General features: G+C 50.7%; 2 protein-coding genes and 1 long non-coding RNA gene across 14 annotated transcripts in view; 2 read left to right on the top strand and 1 right to left on the bottom strand.

Moving 5' to 3' along the window:
* The window catches only part of OCIAD2 (OCIA domain containing 2), a 31,177-nt gene extending 16,683 nt beyond the window's left edge, over positions 1 to 14,494 (bottom strand). For 2 of the 12 annotated variants that reach the window (XM_039541692.1, XM_039541704.1), the window contains exon 1: positions 9,766 to 9,902. The gene's annotated coding sequence lies outside the window, so the exon portion shown is untranslated. Of the gene's footprint in view, positions 1 to 8; positions 33 to 306; positions 469 to 488; positions 600 to 5,332; positions 5,445 to 9,515; positions 9,616 to 9,734; positions 9,903 to 14,365; positions 14,390 to 14,426 lie in introns of those variants that run through there. The other 10 variants (XM_039541695.1, XM_039541699.1, XM_039541700.1 and 7 more) reach the window with 10 other exon arrangements.
* The window catches only part of CWH43 (cell wall biogenesis 43 C-terminal homolog), a 99,149-nt gene that overhangs the window by 16,474 nt on the left and 58,752 nt on the right, over positions 1 to 23,923 (top strand). The window lies entirely within an intron of this gene.
* Positions 7,268 to 22,967, top strand: LOC120406674. The gene is made up of 3 exons (XR_005599468.1): positions 7,268 to 7,323; positions 9,480 to 10,103; positions 22,350 to 22,967. It is a non-coding gene; the product is annotated as an uncharacterized LOC120406674 (long non-coding RNA).

Genomic DNA, 23,923 nt, shown 5'->3' with positions numbered 1-23,923 from the left:
TTCCTGACCTCTGACTGCACTGGAACCCAAAATGGCCCCTGGCCTGAATGAGGTGGCTCAGAGCGTTGGTCTAATTTACAGCAGCCTGTCCTGAGTGGTGGCCAGAATTCTCACAGTACAATGAGCTCCAGGGCTACCCCCTCCTACCCATGCCCTGCCTTTAACCCCTGACACACACTTCTTATTTTTCCACCACAGGACCTACCCATCAAGCCTAAGATGAACTAAGTCTGTATTTCAGACCAAGCTCCATCATAATCCCAGTTATTCTTCTGATTGTTTTAATTCATATTTAAAGGTACCCACAAAGGGATTTGGTTACTTAAGCCCCAAATTTAGGTGCCACTGCAATCCACAAAACCCCCACTGGGCTGCTGCGTAAACCTGCAGGCTTGTGAACTCTCTGCACCTAAATCTTTTTGTTGTAAAGTGTCTAAATTTCTGCCTTTGGTCATGCACACACCACCTCACTCTAAGCCTCAGGATACCTCTTCCATGCCTACCCTCGGTGGGATCTTAGATGTTCCCCCACCCCTTTTGCCTGCAGGGCCTGGTTCAGTGTTGGGGTCCATTCAACAGCGATGACAGGGTGGTGGTGCTTCCCTTATAACTTTCAGCCCATTGGTTATAGCATCACCTGGGATGTGGGAGACCCAGGTTCAATCTTCCCCCTGCCTGATGGGGAGAGAGGATTTGAACAGGTGTTTCCCACCTCTCAGGAGACTGCCATAACAAATGGGCTCTGGGATATTCCTGTGTGGGTGCCCCGCAGTCTTTCCTGTTGAAGCTGTTCCACTTTTTGGATAAATAATTAGTCATTGGAGAGGTGGACTGAACCTTGGGTCTCTCTCAGATTAGTGCTCTAACCCCCAGGCTCTAGAGCCATTCTCTCTCTCATTTTCTCTAGCCCAATCTCTATTTATGTATTTATACAAAGCGGAACAGCTTCAAAAGTCTGTTCTCCTAAGTGGTTGCTGGTACTCAAAGTGTGAACTGTTCCAACTCTTCTCTGTACTGTGCTTTAGTTCTGAGACAGTTACAAAGTTATAACACTCAGGAGAAGCCCTGTATTTTTATTTAGCATTGGGAATTCAGATAATCTTTTTTTGTTTGGTTTTTAATGGCAGGGCTGGAGAACTGACCTTTCTCCTTGCTAAAAAGATTCAATTAAAGCATTGTGTTGATACAAATCTGTAGTAATGGTAATTCTTTTCCTATGCTCAGTTTTACCACTACACCATTTTCAGAGCACTGTATATTGATACTGTTTCTCTAAAAAGTGTAATTTTGAAGCTCTGTGGAAGGTGGGGAAAACTGTCAACTCTTCACTGTTTGTCTCATTCTATCAGTCTCTTGTCACTTAGAAAAGACCAAGGGAAAGGGGAGGGAACTTTAGAAAAGTTTGTCAATCACAGGCACTAAATCTTGGAATTCATATTCTATTCAATAAACCTAGCTGTGTAGGAAGTTGTATTAAAAAAAATTATCTCAGGAGATTGTAGTAGAATCTGACCTGGATCCTTTACCGCTGCAGCAGAATTTAAGCTCTGCATCACTTTTTCATCATTGTTTTCCAGATTCAGAAAACTAAAGAAGAGAGACAGGCTTTTTTAGGACTCTATAATGTGTTCTAGTAACTTGTAGCTTGTAATTCATCTTTTATTACACCCATAAAATCTTGGAAGTATTTCCTATGTTACTAAACTACACTTCAGTTTCAACATAATGAAGAATCCCAGAAACGGGTAGACTCTGAAGGAACTTCCTGGTACCCATCCCAGTAGAGATGGGGGTTGCGAGCCCTGCTGGCAAGAACATTGTCAAACAGAGTCTATGATGGTGAAATGTTAAAAATTGAATTAATAATACTTAGCACTTATATAGTGCCTTCCATCTGAGGAAGGCACTATATATAGAGTGCTTCATAATCATTGGATATTACTTTTGGGAAATTCAGGCACCCTCATCATCTCAGACAAAACTATCCTTGCAATGATCTACTGGGAAAACATGATGTTTTCTCTTGCATATTTACTGTGCTGCTGCCTTGTTTCTGAAGCTAAGTGGGTTTAAATGGATGGCATACTTTATTAGCTATTTTTAGCTTGGGACAAATTCCCTGTTTCCTTTATTCTTGTTATCTAACTAAAATGCTCACTCTGTACAGAAACTGTTAGATAAAAACATCCATCTGGTATGAAGGGAATCACCTGCTTGAGGCATTTTTATTTCTTTGGTTTTCCTTGCTTCATATTTCCAGTTCCTTTATTCAGGAATAGAAGAGGGTAGATGAAGGCTTCCTGCATAGAAAATATTTTGATGCTTCTAGCTGGGTGATGAAGAGGCAGCATATGAGGGAAATGGCTGGGGGTTCTTTTTGGGGAAGAGCGGGGAAGTTTACTCTTTATGTAAGTATTTGTTTTTTTGTATTAAGAAGGCTCAAGGTGGATAAAAATTGAAGGTTTTTCCCTCAAAAATCAGATTTAAATAAAAAAAGATTTTTTTTAAATCAATCTAAAGATAATTTTAATTAAGATAGATTTATAGCTCAAAGATATCTCATCATGGAATAGGGATTATAAATTCTAATTCTGCAGTATGAGACAATATAGTCATGTAATGTTTAAGAAAAGTTTTGTAAATGAGTTCCAATAGTTCGTGGATTAGGGACCCAATCTTATGGAGTTCCAGGGGCTTCTGTATAGATTATTTAGGTTAATCTTTCAATCTTCCCAATGGAACTCAGTGCTCAGTCTAGAAGATACCATCAGAGATGCTCAATTTTGCAGTTCTCAAACTGTGAATTTGTGTCTACAGAGAGAACATGCTCGTTAACAGCAAAAATGTTTTGAAATAAATACATAAATAATATATAGAAGTGAGAAATAGCAGACCTCAACCCTACTGTACCTCTGCAAATTTGTGTACACACAGTCAATCTCTTACCTCTCTCTAAAAGTGCAAAGTTTCAAAAAGTTTAATGAATAGAAGATTGTTGGGGGCGGAATAGATCTGGACTCATAGACTTTAAGGTCAGAAGGGACCATTATGATCATCTAGTCTGACCTCCTGCACAATGCAGGCCACACAATCTCACCCATCCACTTCTATAACAAACCCCTAACCTATGTCTGAGTTATTGAAGTCCTCAAATTGTGATTTGAAGACCTCAAGCTGCAGAGAATCCTCCAGCAAGTGACCCGTGCCCCATGCTGCAGAGGAAGGCGAAAAACCTCCAGGGCCTCTGCCAATCTGCCCTGGAGGAAAATTCCTTCTCAACCCCAAATATGGCGATCAGTTAAATCCTGAGCATGTGGGCAAGACTCACCAGACAGCACCCAGGAAAGAATTCTCTGTAGTAAATCAGATCCCATCCCATCTAACATCCCATCCCAGATCACTGGGCATACTTACCTGCTGATAATTGGGCAACTAATCTTTGATTGCCAAAATTAGGCTATCCCATCATACCATCCCCTCCATAAACTTATCAAGCTTAGTCTTAAAACCAGATGTCTTTTGCCCCCACTACTCCCCTTGGAAGGCTGTTCCAGAACTTCACTCCTCTGATGGTTAGAAACAAGGAGAAGTCTGGAGATAAGTGTGAAAAGAGAGGGACAGGTAGTAAAAACAAAAGTGAAACTGTCTGAAAAGCATATTCCAGAAGTCTTGAGGTCTTTCTGAGTGTAGCCTTCATTGATTTGAGATCTACCATACCATTCTCTCACTAGAAGGGAAAACCTATAATGGCAGTAGCCTGTCAAAGAGACCCAGTTTGGGAATATTTTAATGAAGTTCTTCTACCTGTGGGTAAGACAGGCATGCGTGCACAATGCAAACAGTACAACAAAGAAATGCAAGGCCTGTTTGCCCGAATGAAACAACATCACGAGAAGTGTTCCTTCTCAGGAGGAAGCTGCGTTGAAGATGATGAAAGGAACATGTCTGTGTTGGATTAAAAATAATAATACATTTATGTTGTGGAAACTGTAAGAATGATTCCACAACAGACCCCGGATTTGGCCTGACTATTAGAAAGAAATAGGTCTCTGAGCTTGCTCTCTCAACCTGCTGAGTTTGTGCTAATTGAAACAGGCCTGCCAGTTTGCAAGGTCTGTGCTATTTGCAGAAAAACATCCAGAGACAAAGAGTTTATTCTAAAAGTAACAAGATAACAGCTGTCCTTTATGGCTGGTACAACTTTGTTTTCCTAAACTCTGGAATAAGATGTGTGAACCCTCCCAACTCTTGCATGCTTGTCTTGTTCTTTTCCTTTTAGATATAACAAGTGGGATGAATAGACTTATTGAAGTCTGCCATGTCCCACTGATTTTAGAATGGTTTTGTTAAAGGATGGGCAAGTGATAAAATGCAGACGTGACAGGATATATGTTGGAGTGAGAGTGTGATTGTACGTATGTATGATTGAATGAGGAATGAAAGATTAAAGGTTGAAGTGCCAGCCTTATAATACCGTTTTGCTGAAGAATACAGTGGACAAGAGAGCCCGATAACCCTGAGGGCATACTTGCTCCAGGGACGGGGGGGCCGAAAAGCCAAGGAACAAGGTAACAACATACTGTTATTTTGTCATTGCTGTGCCATCCGCGTGATTGACTATACCCTCAAACGTGAGAAGAGTGATTGACTATCACTTGAAACATGAGAACAGCATGATGATGCAAACCCTGTAAACTTGTATGAGGATAAATCCCTATAAAAACAGACCTTGAGGACTTTGGATCTAATTCTGCAAACCAACCTCCAAGCGCATCAGATGAGCATCTGACAAAGCCCTGCTCCACCCTCGTGTCCAGGCCATCTGGCCAGTGACTTGGCACGAGCAACTCCCAGGTTGGTAACTACAACAACTTTGCAGAACGTGTGTGTGTGTGTGTGTGAGAATGAGATGTTATAGCTATAACTGATTCTTTCTATATTCACAATAAATGTGGCATTTTGCCATATCCCCATTAATAAGATCCTTTTTATTTTATTGGTATAACATCTGAACATGCAGGCTCTTCAGGTTGGTAAACTTTTTTATTTCATACTTCTTTCTTAAGGACTGCCTGTCTTCTTTCTGGACTATTCTTGAATTCTCATGTTTGAGGGAAAAATATAGTTGTTACTCTATGGTACTATCGTTTTAGATGAAGTTGTGATAAAAAAAACAGCTGAAATAGGCAGATCTTCCTTTTACAATTTTCACCTTTAAAGTAGTACTGAGTGTCAGTGAATGCAATGAGTAATACTAAATGAGCAGTATGGTAATAATAATTAAATAACTGCATTGACTTATTTTGTTTAGGAGAATCCATCCTCAACATACAGGATTCTGAAGACTATCCACCTTCAAGATCACCAACATTTTCTGTAATTTCAGAATTATTTGCCCATAATAGTGTTTCAGTCACATCGTGTATGTCACATAGCCACAGTAGATCACCTGTAGCAAAAAGAAAAAAACCCTCCATCATCCAGAAACAACCATAGATAAATCATAAGAACCAGCAGATTACAAAAAGAGGTAATTGATGAAAAAAATTGCCCAGTTTGTTTATGCAACAAACTCTCCTTTCCGTATGACTGAGAACCCACACTTCACTAACAAGGTTCAGTCATTAAGACCAGGATACAGGCCACCCAAAAGAGCAGATGTTGCAGGCTAATTGCTGGATAAAGAGTATGAGAAAGAAATTGAGCAGTGTGCAAAAAGTCTAGAGGGTAAAATTGTTAACCTTAGTCTTGATGGGTCCACAATGATCCTGTTGTATGTGCTTGTGTGACAACAGAAAAAGAGAATGTTTTCCTTACAGAAACAATTGATACATCAGGAAATGCACACACAGCAGAATACTTACAAGACGTAGCAGTAAGAGCTATAACAAACTATGAAAAAAAATTCAAATGTCTAGTACGCAGCTTGGTCACAGACAATGCTGTGAATGTATCCAAGATGAGAAGAAATTATTTTGAAGAGAGTGAAGAGAGTCCCAAGCTAACAACATATGGTTGCAGTGCTCATTTGATGCACCTCCTAGCCAAAGACTTCAGTGTTCCAGAAATAAAGGTTAATATTGTCGAAACTGCAAAATACTTCCATAACAACCACTTTGCAGCAGCTGCTCTAAAAAAAAATGGGAGGAACCAAGCTAACTCTCCCAAACGATGTGCGATGGAACTCAGTAGTGGATTATTTTGAGCACTATATCAAGAACTGGCCTACTCTGATGACAGTTTGTGAACAAAATCGTGAAAAAATAAATGGCACCGTCACAGCCAAAGTTCTCAACATTGAGTTTAAGAGAAATGTTGAACACATGCTGAGTACCCTGAATCCTATTTCTGTTGCCTAGAACAAAATGCAGGGAAATAGCTGTTTTATTGCTGACGCTGTTGAAATTTGGAAGGAACTGAGTGAGATCTTAAAAAGAGAAATATGCAATGGCAGAGTTAAATTACAAGCATTAAAAAAAACAAATGGGACAAGCACCATCTTCAGCTCATTTTCTTGCAAATATTCTCAATACTCAGTACCAGGGTCAAACCTTAACTGCTGAAGAGGAGAAGTTGGCTATGACATAGACATCCAGCAATCATCCCTCTATAATGCTAACTATAATAATCTTCAGAGCTCAGAGTGAACCATTCAAGAAATGTGTGTTTGCTGCTGATGTTTTAAAGAGAGTCTCACCAGTGAACTGGTGGAAGTCACTTAAGCACTTGGATTCAGAGACTGTTAAAATGATAATCTCACTTTTAACAGCAGTAACTTCTGCTGGTGTAGAAAGAGTATTTTCTTCCTTTGGACTAATTCATTCCAAATTGAGAAATCATTTGGGACCTGAAAAAAGCAGGAAAGCTTGTTTTTATTTTCCAGATAATGAACAAACAGGAAAATGAAGGTGAAGACGACTGAGTTAGCTGCAGAAGCCAATATTGTAAGTTTCTCATGTTGACTTGGCTGACATAGTCTATTTAATTTTTGTGGGTTTTTTTAAATATTTCATTTAACTATTTTAGTTAAAAACAATTTTAACAAAAACAAACCTGATTTTAAAGAACTTGAATGTTTAACTAAATTCAAAAATTCATGTGCTTGTTTTGTTAAAATATTACGTTTGCTGTAGAAGAAAAAAATCCAGATTACATAATGTTATTGTTTTAGTTAAATAAAACAATTTAAATGTTTGTCTGGTGATGTTCTCCTCCTAATACAGCATGGCAAAAAATCCTCCAAATATGAATGATTAACCTGTTGAATTGGAGATATTTATGAAGTCATTGGGAAGTGAACTATCTGCTTCAATTACCTTTTTGGTAAGTGAAATAACCAGTCATTCATTTTCTGATACAGCTGTAAAACTAATCTGAAAAGTTTTCAAAATAAATAATTTAAAAAATGTATAGTGTGTACCTTCTAAAAATGAAACCAAACTATCTGACTGTGGAAGAATATGTATTAAGGTTATAACAACCAACAAGAATGCACTTTTATGTAGAAATCTATGATTAAATCAAGTCTTCCTGACTAGTGATTTAAATCAAATCCACCCTGAAAAGTTGTTGGTAGTGACCACACCACTCTGTGAGATTACTGGGAGAAACAGATGGGAATTTTTTCCCTCACTCTTTCAAAAGATCTGTTTTCATTGCCAGAGACTTTGTCTTATTGTGTGGGTGCTTCTGGAATAAAGTACTAATTAATCATTGTGACATTTAGCCCAGCACTTACAGTAGCACAGGGGTAGGCAACCCATGGCACGTGTGCCAAAGGCGGCATGTGAGCTGATTTTCAGTGGCACTCACACTGTCCGGGTCCTGGCCACCGGTCCGGGGCCTCTGCATTTTAATTTAATTTTAAATTAAGCTTCTTAAACATTTTTAAAACCTTATTTACTTTACATACAACAATAGTTTAGTTCTATATTATAGACTTAGAGAAAGAGACCTTCTAAAAACATTACAGTGTATTACCGGCACGCGAAACCTTAAATTAGAGTGAATAAATGAAGACTTGGCACACCACTTCTGAAAGGTTACCGACCCCTGCAGTAGCATTTCAGATGTTTGGCATCCAGTAGGGTGCAAGGCGAAATACTTGCCAGGAGATATTATAAGAACCCTCTAAATTGGAACCTTTATTTTAATTATGGGACTCTTATTTTGGTATAGGCTGACCAGATAGCAAGTGTCAAAAATCAGGACAGAAAGTGGAGGCGGGTGGAGGGGGTAATAGGCGCCTATGTGAGGAAAAAGACCCAAAAATCAGGACTGTCCCTATAAAATCAGGATATCTGATCTCCCTATTTTGGTGCAGGGTACATAGTTTAGTTTCAGGCAACATCACTAGAAGCTTAACAAGATTAAAATGAAGGAGTGACTGGATACTATTGTTAAAGGTATGTGCTCAGATGTTTGACAGTCATTTCCAGTGTTTACAGAGGAATAATCTGGGAGGCACTATCACTTTTTCTTCATTGTTTTTGAAGGGATTATGAGTATATTTGGAATTTCCTCCTAAGTAAAATACCCTCCTCGCAGCTGGGTTGTGAGGCTTAACTAATGCATGGGCAGTCACATGCTTTGAGATTGTTAGGTAGAAGAATCTATATAGAGCAAGACCTAAAACTTTTATTACACCTCTACCCTGATATAACACGAATTCGGATATAACGTGGTAAAGCAGCGCCCTGGGAGGGCAGAGCTGCGCACTTCGGTGGATCAAAGCAAGTTCGATATAACGCGGTTTCGCCTATAACACAGTAAGATTTTTTGGCTCCTGAGGACAGCGTTATATTGGGGTAGAGGTGTACTTATTGTTGTTGTTTTCACTATACACTAGCATGACTGAGGGCAAAATTTGGCTCATTGGGGGAAAAAACTTTATTTCTAATTTTTCCCAACATGACAAATTTTGCCCTCCATCTGACTAGCCCTGGCTCTTTTACTGGTCACGTGGAAGATTTTTAGCACCTCCCAGGAGCAGTGAAGGGGTAGGGGTAGGATGCCAGCCCATCAGCAGAGCAAAATTGAGACCAACCCCATGAGCAATGCTCTGCTCCCTACAAGCTGGCACCCAGGGTGTCTGCCCTGATTGCCTACTCCCAAAACTGACCCTGCCCTCAGTTCTAGTGTAACCTCATTGAGATTTGTGTATTTTTGATTGCAGAACTTGTCCCAGTGTCTTGTTGCTTTCTGGTATGTAATTATCCCTCCATATTTAGTCCCATTTATTTTGTGTGCATTTTATAGTATTTTTCTCAATATAAAATCTAGGTGGGGTTTTTAAACACGCTTTCCACAAAGAATATACAATTTCTCATCAAAACCAGCTGCTATAAAATCTGCACTTTGTGATATACGTGCAAGAATTTGGTCACTAGTAAACAGCTGTAGGGGGGGAAATGCTGTCAAAAATGTGGGCCTTACAGGAGGTACTAGAACAAAAAAATCCCTTTGTGTTGAACATGCAGCGATGAGGCAATTCCCTCAGCACCGCGTGTACTCGCCGTTCTCTGACGTCCAACCCACAGCGGCGCGGAGGCCCACTGGAGCAGTCTTTGTGCAGTTCCTGTGTTGGAAACCCCGGGAGATGAGACTAAAGGAAATCAGCAGAGCGAAGAGCAACTTTGCAGAGACAAAGAGGGAAAAACACTAACGATCATTCCGGACTGTAGTTGGGAAGTTGCTGATTTTGTATTAGTTCTAAAGCTGGGCCCAGCTCATACCTCCTACCGCGCAAACGCCTGGCGGCCGTACCTTGCTCGCCGGAGCAGAGACGCAGCACCAGCAGGCTGTAGTCAATTCCTGTTTCACTGGGGGGCCCCGCCCGGCCAGGAAGAGGCAGGGATCAGCTGCAAGAAGCACTACTTTAGCCTCACTCCCGGAAGCCGCTTGTGTCTGTGGGACCCTTAGCGAGCTCCGGACTGCCAGTGCTCTCTCCCCAAAGTAATGTAACTCCCTGGAAAGGGTGAGGGGGCAGTACTACCGCTGCCCTTTCCTGGGCTGAAACCTCTGAACACATCACAGACCACATTAGTTTTTGTCCCCTGGGGGATATTGTCTCTTCTCTGACAGTTTACACAGCCAGAATTTAGGTGAGTAACGCACACCAAGGCAGGTAATAAATACCCATCCCCATGTGCAAAGGAACGTGATTCTTTGGGGCTGTCGTGTACCCAAAACCGTGTTTGCCCTTTGTATTTGTTTTGTAATAAACCCCCACCCTTCGCAGGTGCTGGAGCTGGGGGTGTGGCCACAACCCCTGGCTTGAAGTTGTTTCCCTCATATACAGAGTTTACAGTTTGGTTTAGTGGCTCTCAGTAACCCCACTATACAAATTATTCCAGCACCCCTTGCCACCCTTGTTTTAGGGTTGTCTGTTATAGGCTGCTAAAATCTACCCGTCTACTATGGTAAATCTAGAGTTGGATTGCAATTTCCCCAAAGGCTGGGTTCGGGGAGGGATGAGGTGGTGTTTGGATTTTTATTTACACTAAAGCATTCCCCACTCAAAGCACCAGGGCATTGTATAATACTTTTCTAGTAAATTATAGACAGTTAAAAACCCACACTGCCTTCTTAAAACAGCAGACAAACAAAAAGCAGACTCAAAGAGGATTGTGCACAGGAAAAAGGGGAGAGAGAAGGTTCTAAATATGGCTGTCAAATTAGTTATAATAAACAAATTTATGCCATTGACAGAGGATTTTAGCTACTTAAAAGTGGACCTAGTGGTACTGAGATGGATATCAAGACAAAGGGGGAGATAATGGGGTGTGATTATTGTAAGAATCTCCACTAGCTTTCATAAAATGAATTTATTTAAAGTTAGTTAAAACATTGCACCATGGCAATACAGCAAGAGCCTGATCACTTGTCCACTAAACTCAATGCCAAAGCTCCCATAGACTTCAGTGGTGCAAGATCAGGCCCCATGATAGGCAAATTCCAACCATTTCATTTAGAATCTACCTTGAACAGAAGCTAAATGTAGTGTCAAATAGCTCTTGCAATATGTGCAATGACTAAGGAATGATTAACAGCTATGTCTGTGAGGCAATTAAACTGAACATCTGCCTTCTGGCAATATTGAGATGTAACGCTCACCTGTAATTTACATAAAATATATACTTTACAAGTATAACTTTGTAGACAGTATTGCAACTTTGGACAAAATTAATTGAGATTTATTTTTCTTCTGAGACAAGATTCAGTTCTGTCACTTCAGAAAAATGGGGGTTGGAGAGTGGGCAGGCAAAGTTGTCAGCATAAAGAACCTTGTATGTGATTATGATACCCTGCAAAGTCAGGGGGTGGGACAGAAAGTACAAGACATAATGGAGCATATAGACCTATGAAAAAGGGGGCAGAGAGAGAGTGAGAGAGTGTGTGTGTGTGTGTGTGTGTGTAAATGTAACTGCCTCTCTTTCCCTATAGCCAGAGGTATCATTTACAAGATGGGGGTGGACTATCCAGGACCCGTACATTTTTGCTCCTTAAATGCACCGAGTCATGGCAACACTGTGGCAGGCTCCTGTTTCAAAGGGGTCAGAGCCATAGTCAAGAACAGGTACAACGGTTGAAGCCAGCCATAGAGTAGGGACTGGGCTGAGGGCCACATTGAAACCAAGGTAGGGGACCAGCCATAGATCAGAGCCAAGGTCAGAGTCCACAGACAAACCAAATCAGGATCATAGTTAGAGTCCAGAGTGGGCCAAAGGTAAAAGCCAGGTGTGAGTCAGTCCAAGGGTCTGGAGGCAGGTGCAAAGCTGGAGTGTCTCAGTAACGGCTGGAGCATGGGCAAGTTTGAAGCTAGCTGCAATAAGGCTAGGGCAGGACCAGGAACTGGATCAAGGGCAGGCTGAAAGCCTAGGGAGTGTAACACTGTGAAGCAGCAGGAGGGTTCCTGGCCAAGCAGTGCTGTTGTACAGAGTAAGGACTTGTCTAAGCTTAAAATGCTGCAGTGAAGATGCTACCTGCACCAACGGGAGGGGTTTTCCTGTTGACATGGGTATGTACGTCCCCAAGAGGTGGCAGAGAATTCTATCGACCTCACTGTGTCTACACCAGGGGTTAGGTCAGTTTAACAACATCATTAGGTGTGTGGATTTTCCCCACACCTGAGCAATATAGTTATAATAACCTAATTTCCTAACATAGACCAAGTCTAACTTACAGGTCTGGCAGACTCAGTAAAATACCTGTGCCTAGGGGTCATCTGATCCAGGTTCTGTCTAGGGATAAACTGCTGCAGCATATCTGAGTGCTGAGTCACTGCAGGCTTTGCTTATGGGATGAATTGGTGCAGCATGCCTTAGTGATTAATGGGGATCCTGGAAATGCCTTTGCCATGGAAAAATGTGTTTTGTATGTTTTTTTAAATAGAGAATCTGTCAGGTTCTGGGCTGTCACCCTTGGGTGGTGGGGCTCCAGGCTGTCAATTCAATTTTAATCACAGAAAAATGTGGATTTTTGTGTTTGGATTTGTTTTTTTAATTGGAAAACTTGGGGTGGAGGGGCACGGTTATCACAGAAAATGAGGATCCCTGGCATTAAGTCACTCTGCTGAACCAGTGAATCATGATAGCTGAATGGGCAGCCCTGGTCTAGCTTCAGGTTTGTCTCAGACACTGTGAAACTTCTGGCTGAAAAAGTGGGGGTGTTGTGGGGAGGGGAGAAGAGGGAAACAATTCCCTCCTACCTACTCTTTATAAAAGGACAGACTCATTTATACTAGAGATGGGTAGGTGAGCCTGAACCTACACTGTCCTCTGTTTCCTGGAGCATGTTGCTAAACTGAGCTAACTCCCAAACCCTTGAGGGCCCTAAGGCTGCTCTAAGAACAGCAAATAGCAAGCTTGCTAGTAAGACTCATCCTTACAGGTTGCACTTTCAAAATAAAATTCAGAACATTTATTTTGATAATTACATTTGCCAGAAGGAAGTTAGCAATAACTTAGTGAAGGAATGTACAGTATGTTGGCTCTGGTATAGAAGATTAAAGGTGATTGCTTAAAAAAAACCAAAGCAAACAAGCTAGTCAGAGTTTAATGCCAGAAGGGAGCACCAGATCATCTAGTTCAGTGGTCCTCAAACTGTGGGGTGCCTGCTCCTAAGAGGCACAGGTGAATATTCAGGGGTGCACACAGCAGGGGGTGGGGAAGGGAGCACCATGTTTCCAACTCAGCTCTGTCCCCAGTCTCAGTACGCCTCCAGCCCTGTTCAGCCCCCAGTCCTGCTCTGCCTCTAGGCCCAGGTCAGACCCCCAACGGAGGAAGGAAGGGAGCACCATGCTCCCCATCCTCTGCTCCGCCAAGCTCCACTGCTGAGGAAGCCTTGGCTGTGCAGTAATGGAGTGGGGACATGGACAGATTCTTTTAACAGTGAAGGGGGGTGTGACTCAAAAAGTTTGTGCACCGCTGATCTAGTCTGACCTGCTGTATATCACAGGCCACCAACACCATTCAGCACCTGCACACCAAACCAAACCCAGCAACCAAAGTTAGACCAAAGTATTACTGCTCACCGTAGACTAAACTCTTATGTGCCATGGGCAGAGAATAGGAGGGACCAAGGTGTCCAACACCTGAGGGCCCTGCAAAGGCAGGGTAATAAGTGAGATATACTCAGATGATCCATGCAAATGAACCACATCCACATGCTGCAGAGGAAGCCAAAAACCCCTCAAGGTCACTGCCAGTTTGACCTGAGGGAAAATTCCTTCCCAACCCCACATGAGATGAACAGTTAGACCCTGAGGATGCAAGCAAGAACCAGCCAGCTAAGCATCTCAGAAAGAGAAAGCTGGATGCCATCCCAGAGTATAAACCCTTTCTGTCCAAAGCCCATCTCCAGCTGTGGTCATCTCTGATCCTTCAGAAGGAGGAGGAAAAAAAGAAACCCACTGTAACTCTGGCAGACCCAGTGCCAGCTCATGCCAAATCTCCAGGCCTCACTGAACACTGACAGATGCATAGCTGGAAGTCAGTCTGGCTTACCTGTGTGTTCATATCTATAGAGTTATACAAATGTTTTTAGATTTTGTGGAATGCTTGTAGGATTCTACATGTATTAATCCTATGTAACAAAGTTCCTCCTCTACTTTGGTGGGTTCTGCACTTATTGGCAGATTTGCTCACCTCAGTGATCTTCCCCACAGTCTGGATCAACTTCTCCAGTGTCTAATCAGGAGTTGGGAGGTTTGGGAGGAACCCAGGCCCACCCTCTACTCCAGGTTCCAGCCCAGGGCCCTGTGGATTGCAGCTGTCTATAGTGCCTCTTGTAACAGCTGCATGACAGCTACAACTCCCTGGGCTACTTCCCCTTGGCCTCCTCCAAACACCTTCTTTCTCCTCACCACAGGACCTTCCTCCTGGTGTCTGATAACACTTATACTCCTTAATCCTCCAGCAGCGCACCCTCTCACTCTCAGCTCCTTGTACCTCTTGCTCCCAGCTCCTCACACACACTTCCTCTCCTCTGGCTCCTCCCCCACCTGATTGGAGTGAGCTCCTTTTTAAACCCAGGTGCCCTGATTAGCCTGCCTTGATTGGCTGCAGGTGATCTAATCAGCCTGTCTGCCTTAATTGGTTCTAGCAGGTTCCTGATTACTGTAGTGCAGCCCCTGCTCTGGTCACTCAGGGAACAGAAAACTACTCATCCAGTGACCAGTATATTTGCCCTCTGCTGTAGAGGGTAGGAGAGAGGGCTGATGCTGCAGTTGCTGTGTTGCTGCTGGGCACTGCTGCTGCTACTGCTCTCCAGCTGCTCCCCTGGCTGGGCTCTAGACACCTACACCTACCCCTGCTTGCTGGCTGCTTGCTGGCTGGCTAGCAGATTTCCCACCACCCAGTGCTGCTGCTGCTGTTGCCCACAGCCCCCCGGGCTGGGGGGGGCTGCTGCTCCCCTCCCCAGGGAGAAGGGGGGACCAGCTCTCCAGGCCTTGTGCTCAGGGAAGCCACCACACCATCTTCTGGGCGGTCCTCCTGCCCCTGCACCCCACCCACCACTGCTGCTGCTGCTGCTGAGCTGGAGGAGCCTGAGGAGGAGAGGAGAAGGAGCTGTGCTGCTGCTGCTGCCTGAGAGGACTCTCTGAGAAGGCCACCGTGGCCAGGGAGGGGGGCAGGAGACTGAGTATTTTTCTGTGTGCCTGTTGTGGTGGGGGTGGGACTGTCTGTTTTTGGGACACTGGGGTGTGGGCGGCCTCCTGCAGTGATCCCCTCTCCACCCCCCACCCCCGCCCACATCTGCCCCCCTCCACTGCCCACCCCATCTGGGTTTCCCTCTCTCTTCTCCTGCCTCTCCTGGACTGCCTGCTCACCTGGCACCTACCACCTTTTGGGCACTGGGCTGGGCAGCCAGCAGCAACCAGCACTTTGCACAAGTGCCCCACCTGTGCCCGGCCCGCCCCCCCCACCCCCTTGGCCTGCCTCTCCTTTATACATTTGTCTCTGCCCCCCATTTCCTGCCCCCCCCTGACTGTCCTGCCCCAGCCCCCTGCCTGCAGCCCCCCTGCCCTCTGCCCTGTTCCTTGTTCCCCCCCCCCGCCCCCCCCCCCCCCTGTGATCTGCCCCTCCCCCTGCGCCCATGCCCCCTCCTGCCTTGCCCTGTCTCCCCCGCTGTTTGTAGCCCCTTGTGTTCTACCCCCCCCTGTTGTCTGTTGTGCCCTCCCCTAGCTCCGGCCCTGGGCCGAATTCCTCTCAAGAGGTGGCCAGCCTGCCTCCCCGGTGGCCTGCCCCCTTCCTCTCCCCCAAGCCCTTTCCTTTCCTCCTCCCTGCTCCTGCCTTGGTACCCTCTCCCCCCTGCTTCCCTCGGTCCTCTCCTTGGGCTCCTCCTCCGCTCCCCCTCTCCCCGCCCCTCCTGGCGGGGACCCCATGCAGCTGCCCTGTGATCCTCTCCCCCTCCCCCCTCGCCCCTCCTCCCCCCCTCCCACTGAACCTCGGCGCCCTCACCACCGCTTTACCTGCGCCCCGCCCGCTGCTGCCGCGATGCCTGGGGGCGGGCAGCGGCGCCCGCCCCGCGACGGCGCCCGCCCGATTCCCAGCGCTTCCCCCTCGCCCCCCAGAAGCCCGGGAAAAGTCGGGTAAGGTCAAGGGGGAAGCCCGCATGGGGAAGCCCAGGCCCGCTCCCCTGGTAGGCCGAGCCGCGCCCCGCCCCCGGGCTCCCGCATCCCCGCCCCGCCGTTCCTCCTCCAGCCCGCCCGTGTCCCCCCCGGCCCCCGGGCCCTGCCCAGCCGGCAGCACCACCCCTGCCCTTTGACTCCTGCCACTGCTACCCTCCTCCCCCTCCTCTGCCTGCCCGTAGCCTGCTGGCAGAAACCTGCGCCAGGTGCCGGAAGTGCCTGGCGCCCCACACGCCTCTTGGCGGGCGCCTGCGGGGGCGAAACCGGGCCGCGGCGTGCTGAAATGTGCGGGAAGGTGGTGTCCAAGTTGGTCCTCTTCCTGGCGGGGGAGGCCTCCGCCAGGAAGCCGGAGGTGGGGGCCCTGCGATGGGGGCGTGTCTGCCCCTGACCTGGGGTGGAGTTGACGAAGACCCGCGTGTCCCCTTTCTCCCACCCTCCGCCCTGCCCTTCCTGCCCAATGCCCTGGGCCTTTCTCTTTCTGGGCCCCTCTCTTCCTCTCTTTCTGCTCCCCTTCCCCCTCCTCCCGCTGCCTCTTGGCTCCCTCAGCCCGTCCCCGTCGCTCGCCCTGCCGCGGCGCGTGCAGGCGCCCGGCGCCGGCCCCCTGCCGCTGGTTCCCTGACGGAGTGCCCGGCGGTGGTGTCATGGCGGCGCCCGCTGTTCTGCAGCCTCGCGGCGCCGAGCACCCCTCCCTGAGCCGTCCGGGGCCCGCGACGTGGAGGCGCGGGACGGGCCCCTGGGAGCGTCCGCCCCCGCCCCGGCTGCCCCCCTGCCCCCCATGAGAAGCCTGCTCTCCCTCCACTGCTCCAGTCGGCCCCACCTGCCGATAACGCCCAGCGTGGGAGAGGCCCAGCGGGCGAGAGAGGCCCCCTGGGGCTGCTGCCTGGGAGACTCCCTCCGCCGTTCTCCGCCGCCCCCCCCCCAGCTCCTTTCCCCTGCCCCCCCCCCCTGCCGCGGCCTGGCTGGTCCCCTGGCTGGGCCGTCCCTGGTGGCCTGAAGCCAGAGAAGGGCTTCTTCGGTTGCAGCAGCGGCAGATGCGGGAGAGGGGAAGAGCAGGCTGTCTCTCTTCAGATTCGGAGGCGGAAGTTGCCTTTAGGAGTCTCTGATGTGGGAGCGGCACGCCGGGGCGGTGGTGCGCCCCGGTTGTGGTGCGGTTGGGCGCCCTGGCCTCAGCTGAGAACCCTCCCTCCCCCTCCCCCGCCGCCTGGCCCTCCTGACTCAGCGGAGCGCTCCTGCCTCCGCGCTGGGGGAGGAGGGCCCGGGGGGAGCGGCGGGCGCCTCCCGTCCGTGCTCCCGAGGACCTGGGTCCAGACGGCCTTCGCGGGCAGGAGGATTCTTCCCGCTCCTCGGGTCTCGGATTGATGCCTGTCCCCTGACCCCTGTGTACCCGCTCCCCTCCCGACTCTGCTGTGTGCCCTCCCTCTGACTGCCCCTGGCCTTCCTCTCTCCTTCCTGTCCCCTGTGCCTCCCGGCTGCCCGCTGATCCATCTCCTGCCCGCCGGAGCCGCTGGAGGATCCCCCGCCCCCAGGGCGCTGTGCGACCACCCCTGATGGGCCCTTGAGACCCCCGGGAGGCGGTGTCCCCTCCTCCCCGCCCGCCCTTGCTTGCCCTCCAGGAGGTCGTGGTCCCCTCCCCGTGATGCCATCCTCTTGGAGGCTCCCGCCTCCCCGGCTCCTCGGCGTTCACTGCTCCACCGCCCAGCGGAGGCGGGGGCGAGCCGCGGGCGTCCTGCGCCGTTGTCCTCCCTGCTGGGCCCGCCTGCCGGCGTGCCCGGGCGGCCGCGGATGCTGCGGCGGGCTGCGGCTGGCCCGGCCGGCCGCTTGTGACCCATGCGCGCCGCGGGCTCTGCGGCGTTGCGGGCGTTCGTCCGGGCGGGCGTGATGCGCTCGAGGAGGAGCTCCGCTCGTGTGCGCTGAGCGGCTCTCGTCTCCGGAGCAATGAAGCATAGGAGCTGGAGGATGGGGGACATCATCTCGTGCTCCGCTGGCGCCGGGTCCTGTCTCTGGGATGATTCTCACCTCCGGGCCCGGCCGCACTCGGAGCGGGTCCGCCTCTGGCCCGCGGAGGGTGTCCGCCGCGGATCCTGCCTCTTCCGATTGTTCTGGCTCAAGGCGTGATTCTCTTACGACCTCTGGCCGGCCTTGGCGGAGGCCGGGGGGGGTTGTGGTTTTCCCAGGTTGACTCGGCGGGGCTGTGGTTTGGGGCTCATCGGGGCAGCTGTACGCTGAAGCTGGCAGGAGGAGGGCCTCTGGACAGGGTCTACTCCAGCCACCTCTCCGGTCTGGGGGACTGGGCTGGACCTTATCGCCCCACGGCCGACTTCGGCTGCTCTCGAGGACTCCGGTCTTCGGGGAGGGGGGACCCGACCCTCTGGGGCGGGCGCTGCTGGGGGCCCACCTGCAAGGCCTCGCGTCCGCATGGAGCCAACGTCCGGAGGTGCGTTCGCCCTTGGCCTTGTTCTCCTGGCCGGCTCAGCCGATCGGCGGGCGCCTCATTTCCGTTCCGGCGACACCCTCGGATCCGCCCGGGTGGCCGGACCGAGCAGTGCCGTTTATTCGGCGACGCACGCCCGGATGCGACCCGACCCCGGCGCGCCGGCCGTCTGGGCGGACTCCGCCCGGGTGAACAACTCGTCGAGCGCCACTCGGCGCCGTGCGTCTGCCGCTTCGAGACGACTCCGGCTTCACCGCTTTCACTCGTCACCCCGACGCCACCCCCTGTTCGGCCGCCCCGTTCCCTGCCCCCCGCCCTTGCCACGCTGGCCCCGACCCCACCCGCGCGGCCCATCTGTTTTCGTCGCACCCCCGGCTCACGGAGCCCCTCTCTCAGCCGGCTCGCCGCCCCGCCGGGGAGGCGGCTGGGCCGCGTAGGCTGCGCTTGAGTGAGAGGCGGACCGCGGGGCCGGGCCCGCGGCGCCTGGCCGGCCCCTTTCGCGGCTGCAGCGGCGGCGGGGGGATGGCCTCGCGGGAGTGCCGGGAGGGGAGGTTTTCGGCCGAGCGGCGCCCGGCCGATCGACCCCGGGAGGGCGCCCTCAGCGGAGGCCGCTCGGGCGGCCGAGCAGCGCCAGCCGGAGGAGGAAAGCTGAGAGCCCGAGTCTCGCCGATCCCAGCGCCGGCCGCGGCTCGCCCTCTCCCCGGCCAGCGCTCCGGGCCTCGGCCAGGCCGGAGAAGCGGGAGGAGCCCGCCCCGGAAGATCATCCTGGCCGCCCCGGCCTCAATCTGCGGCTCCCCCCTTGGCCCGCTGGACCTGCCTCCTGGCGCGGGATCCACGCCTGCTGCAGGGAGGCGGGGACTGGTGCCCTCTCACCAGGGCTTCTCACGGACTCTTTCTCGGCGGAGCGTGCTGGCCCTCGCTCTGGCAGCCTCTCCACGGACTCCTGACGGTCTGTGCGGCTCCGGGACCGCTAGCTGCCTCTCAGACGGACCCACGCGTTCCGGGCGCTCACCGACTGCTAACCACGCCGCCTCGGACCTCCCCGCACCAGGGTCTCCCCTCGATTCTTGATAACCAGCCGGGCGGCCGGGGACGGCCTGGCTGCCGCGGATTCTGGGCGAGTCTCTCCTTGCCCCTGGTCCTCCATCGCTTTCCGTCTTTGCGAGGGGGACCTCCTCGCAGGCCAGCCGTGCTGCCGCATTGTGCCGAGAAGCCGGACTATAAACCTTCCGGGCTTCTTTGGATTCACTGCCTCTAGCTCCGGACCGGCTAGGCTCAAATGGTTTGATGGCGGCCGGTTGCGGCCCAGACCGGTATCTGTGGGGTGGCCTCTGCCGGGTCTGCTATGGCGTCCGGGTAGGGGCGATCAGATCTTTTGTGTCCAGAGTCCCTGAGTGGGAGAAGTGTGCTTGAGTGGTAGGATGGTCTGTCGTCGCCCCACGTCCCTCAGCTTAGGAGTGGGCGCTCGGGTGGCGGCTGGTCATGTGCTGGGCACTCTGCAAGCATTGGGCCGGTGGAGTTTTGCCCTGTGTTTGGGTCTAAGCTCTCTGTCCGGGCAGTGGAGTGATGCGGTCTGGACCCTCGACTCTGCACGGCGACTCTTCGCGATCGGGGACGCTATCTGTCTCTGCTCTCGCTGTGGCGCAGGGCGACGGAGCCTTCTGGTTTCTCCTGCCGGAGCGGAGCGCTGGCCCCGGTGGGAGTCGAGGGGCGCGGCTTTCCTGCCTGTTGGCATGCGACCGGTCAACGGCGTCCGGGTGGCACGGCGCCAGGTGGTGGAGGGGGGGCGATCCGCCAGCTATTCCGGCCACGGCCTCCGGTGTTTGGTCCTCTCCTGGGAACTGCTCTGGTTGCTGGGCCGGGTGCTGGTCCCGGCCCGCCCCACCAGCGCAAGGCCATGGCCTCTCTGCGCGGCGCCTGTGGTGGATCTCGCGCGTCCCGTGAGAACTGGCATGGTTTCTCTGGTGGGACTGGCAGCGTTTTCATGGCCGGGGCTGGTGCTCTGGCACTCTCGTTCTTGGCGCCGGACTGGTCTCGGGTCTCTCTCCTGTCCCGTCGTGCTGGTGGTCTGCCAAACACACTCCCTTGACCTCCTGTCCCGGCAGGTGGTCCTGGGAGTTCCGGAGGCCTGCAGGCCTGGCTGAGGTCGCGTGATTCTTCGCACGCCTCCCCCCAGGGACCTGTGCAGGTCCTCTCCGGTGTGCGTCTTCCGGGCGCTCTTCCTGCTTGGGCCGAGCTCCAGGTCCTGCACTCACTCTCGATCCGCCATTCTTGAACCAACCGGCAGCTCCCGGACCTCGGCGTGGAGCGGAGTGGCCCACGCCTTCTTCTCGTTCTCCGATACCGACCGGATCCACCGGCAGGTCTCTTCAGCTGCCCAGAGGGGTCTTTCTGGCTCCCTCTGGGCCTCTCTGGTCTGCAAGGGCCACCCTGCTTGTGGGACCTGCCTGGGTTCCTCCTCTGGGTCCCCCCTGTCCCACCAGGAGTGATCACCTCTGGAGAGAAACCGAGACTACGCCTGGCCCCAGCTTGTGCCCCAGCGCGCAGAGTCTCGGGCCGGCCAGAGGCTGCTTCCCCCCGGGGAGGTGAGGGTGGGTCGCCTCTGGCCGTGCACTCTGCTCGGGGCTACCCCCGCTGCGTGAGGGGCGCCCTTGCCCGCTGCCCGGCCACCCCCCCCGGTCCCCGCTTTTTTACTGCCCCCCGCCCCCCCCACCACTGCCACCACCTGTCCTCGGGGCGGGCCCTTGCGCCCGGTTTGCAGCCGGTTTGCCGCCCACCCACTCCAGACGTGCCTGTGCTCCGCACCGCGCCACCCCTCCGCCCCCCTCCTCGCCGCCCCCTGCCTGTCACTGCGCGCGATCCTCAGACCTTGCACCTTTGGCGCCAGTCTCGCGGCCAGCCTGTATTCTGCCCTCCTCCGCCACTCACCCCCTCGGATCAGTTTAATCCTTTCCTCCTTCACTCTCTTGGCGGGGCCGTCAGAGCCCCTCTTTGAGGCTTGGCGTCCCTTCACCTGCCCCTGAGGCGGCGTGTGGCGTTGGCCTGCCGGATGTCCCCCAGTGCGCACCCTTGGCTCGGCTGTTTGGAGGCGCTTCACAATTTTTGTGTGGTTTTGCACTCACTGCCTATCATCTGCCTCCTATCATTGGGCCTGGCTTTTTTGCTCCCACTCTTTTTCACCTGTTTGTCCATACTTATTTGGCCCTGTCCCGGATCTCTCATGGTCCCATCCTTGCACCCTTCCTTCGTGTGCGGCTGGGGGCTCCTGACCAGACTCCTGTACCCCACTGGTCTGGGTCTGTCACATCTACTTACGGTATAATATCTGTATCCCATGTTCTAAGGTAATGTTTGCTCTGAAACTCTAAAAATGTCTTCTCAGGCCTTGTCTACATTATACAGTTTTGTCAACAAAAGTCAGGTTTTGTTAACAAAACAGTGGAGGTGTATACACAACAATGGTCCTCCCACTGATTTAACTCTTCTGCTGTGCAATCACCTCGATGAGCGGCATAAAGCTTTTTACAACAAAGTTTGAGGGATGCAGTGTCAGTGTAGATGGTGTGCTTACTGATGTCACCCAAAGTGGCCTCCAGGAGGTGTCCCACAATGCCCATCATGACCACTCTGGTAAGCAGTTTCTACTCCGCTGCCCCACAGCCAGATACACAGGCATACGCCCCTCCACCTTTAAAGCCCCAGGAATTTTTTTGAAATTGCACTTCCTGTTTGCTTGGCCTGGACAGCTCACATCACATCTTCCCATCTGACAATGCTCTTTTTCCACAGCAAACTCTCACCTGGAGTACACCGGAGTTGCTGGATCTTTTGGGTCTGTGGGGAGAGGCAGCTGTGCAGTTGCCATAGGAACTTCAACACCTATGAGCAGATTGGATGAGAAGGGGCACAAAAGAGACATGCAGCCATGCCGTTCTAAGATCAAGGAGCTGAGGCAGGTGTACCAGAAGGCAAGGAAGGCTAACTTTCACTCTGGTGTGGCACTGAAAATATGCTGCTTCTACAAGGAACTGTATGCCCATCCTTTGCAGCGATCCCACCTCCACTGCTAAGAGCCCCATGGATATTGGTGGGGGAGGTATGGGGGTGGGACTGGAGGCAGCGGCCAGCAGAGTCGACCCCTAGGACCAAGTGGTGGACAAGGAAATCAAGTTGGAGGAGGATGTGGGACAGGTGACAGGATTGTCTGGTTGCATGGCGAGCCAGGGACTCTTTTCTGACTCCAAAGGGGTGTAGCCAGTCCCAGCAGTCCAGTTCTGGTGTGCCTGAAGCAGGAGAGGGGAGCATGTGTTAGTACTCCATTTTGCTTTGATATTCCACAATTACATGAGGTAGAGGTATCCTTTATTTTGTTGCATGGTGCACGTGGGAGAAGGAATCAAAATTAACAATACGAAGTACTGTTTGCATCTGCTTCTCATTCCTCTGTGTTGCTATGCAGTGGGGGCCCTGTGGAAAAGTCTGTTGATGAACACAAGATCTCTTGGAAATCCTCCATGGAGATCTCTAGGAAACTTCCTGCAGATACTCTGCAATCCTCCACCAAAGGTCTCTGGTATTTATACTACTTATGTATTTATAGAGAGCAATCATATCTCCCTTTATCTTTCATTTTGTTAAGATAAACAAGCCAAACTCCGTAAGTCTCTTGTAAGGCAGGTTCTCCATTCCTCTGATCATCCTAGTAGCCCTTCTCTGAGCCTGTTCCAGTTTGAATTCACCTTTTTTAAACATGGGAGACCAGAACTGCACACGGTATTCCAGATGAGGTCCCACTAGTTGCTTGTACAAAGGTAATAACACTTCCCTGTCTACTGGAAGTACCTCATCTAATGCATCCTAGGACTGCACTAGCCTTTTTCATGGCTATATCACATTGGTGGCTCATAGTCATCCTGTCGACCAATACGCCTGGGTCTTTCTACTCCTCTGTCACTTCTAGCTGGTAAATCCCCAAACTTATAACACAATTTTTTTTTTGTTAATCCCTAAGTGCATGACTTTGCACTATTAAATGTCATCCATTTTTTATTATGCCAATTGTCAACATTGTCAAAATCTGCTTGTGTGATACTCTGGTCTTCCTCTGTATTGGCAGTACCTCCCAACTTTGTCTCATCTGCAAATTTTATTAGCGCACAACTGCTTTTTGTGCCTAGGTCATTAATGAAAATGTTAAATAAGATTGGTTCCAAGACTCAACTAGTAATCTCCCTTCAGCCTGAAAGTTTACCTTTCAGAATGACCCCACTATTATCTCCCCTTTAACCAGTTTCCTATCCACCTTTAAATTCTTAATCCCTATCTTCTCCAATTTAACTAATTGCCCTTGTGGAACTGTATCA

The sequence above is a fragment of the Mauremys reevesii genome, linkage group 5 (assembly GCF_016161935.1).
Source record: "Mauremys reevesii isolate NIE-2019 linkage group 5, ASM1616193v1, whole genome shotgun sequence".
NCBI lineage: Eukaryota > Metazoa > Chordata > Testudines > Geoemydidae > Mauremys > Mauremys reevesii.
Note: the sequence above shows the minus strand (reverse complement) of the source record. Positions and strands in the feature narration are given on the sequence as shown.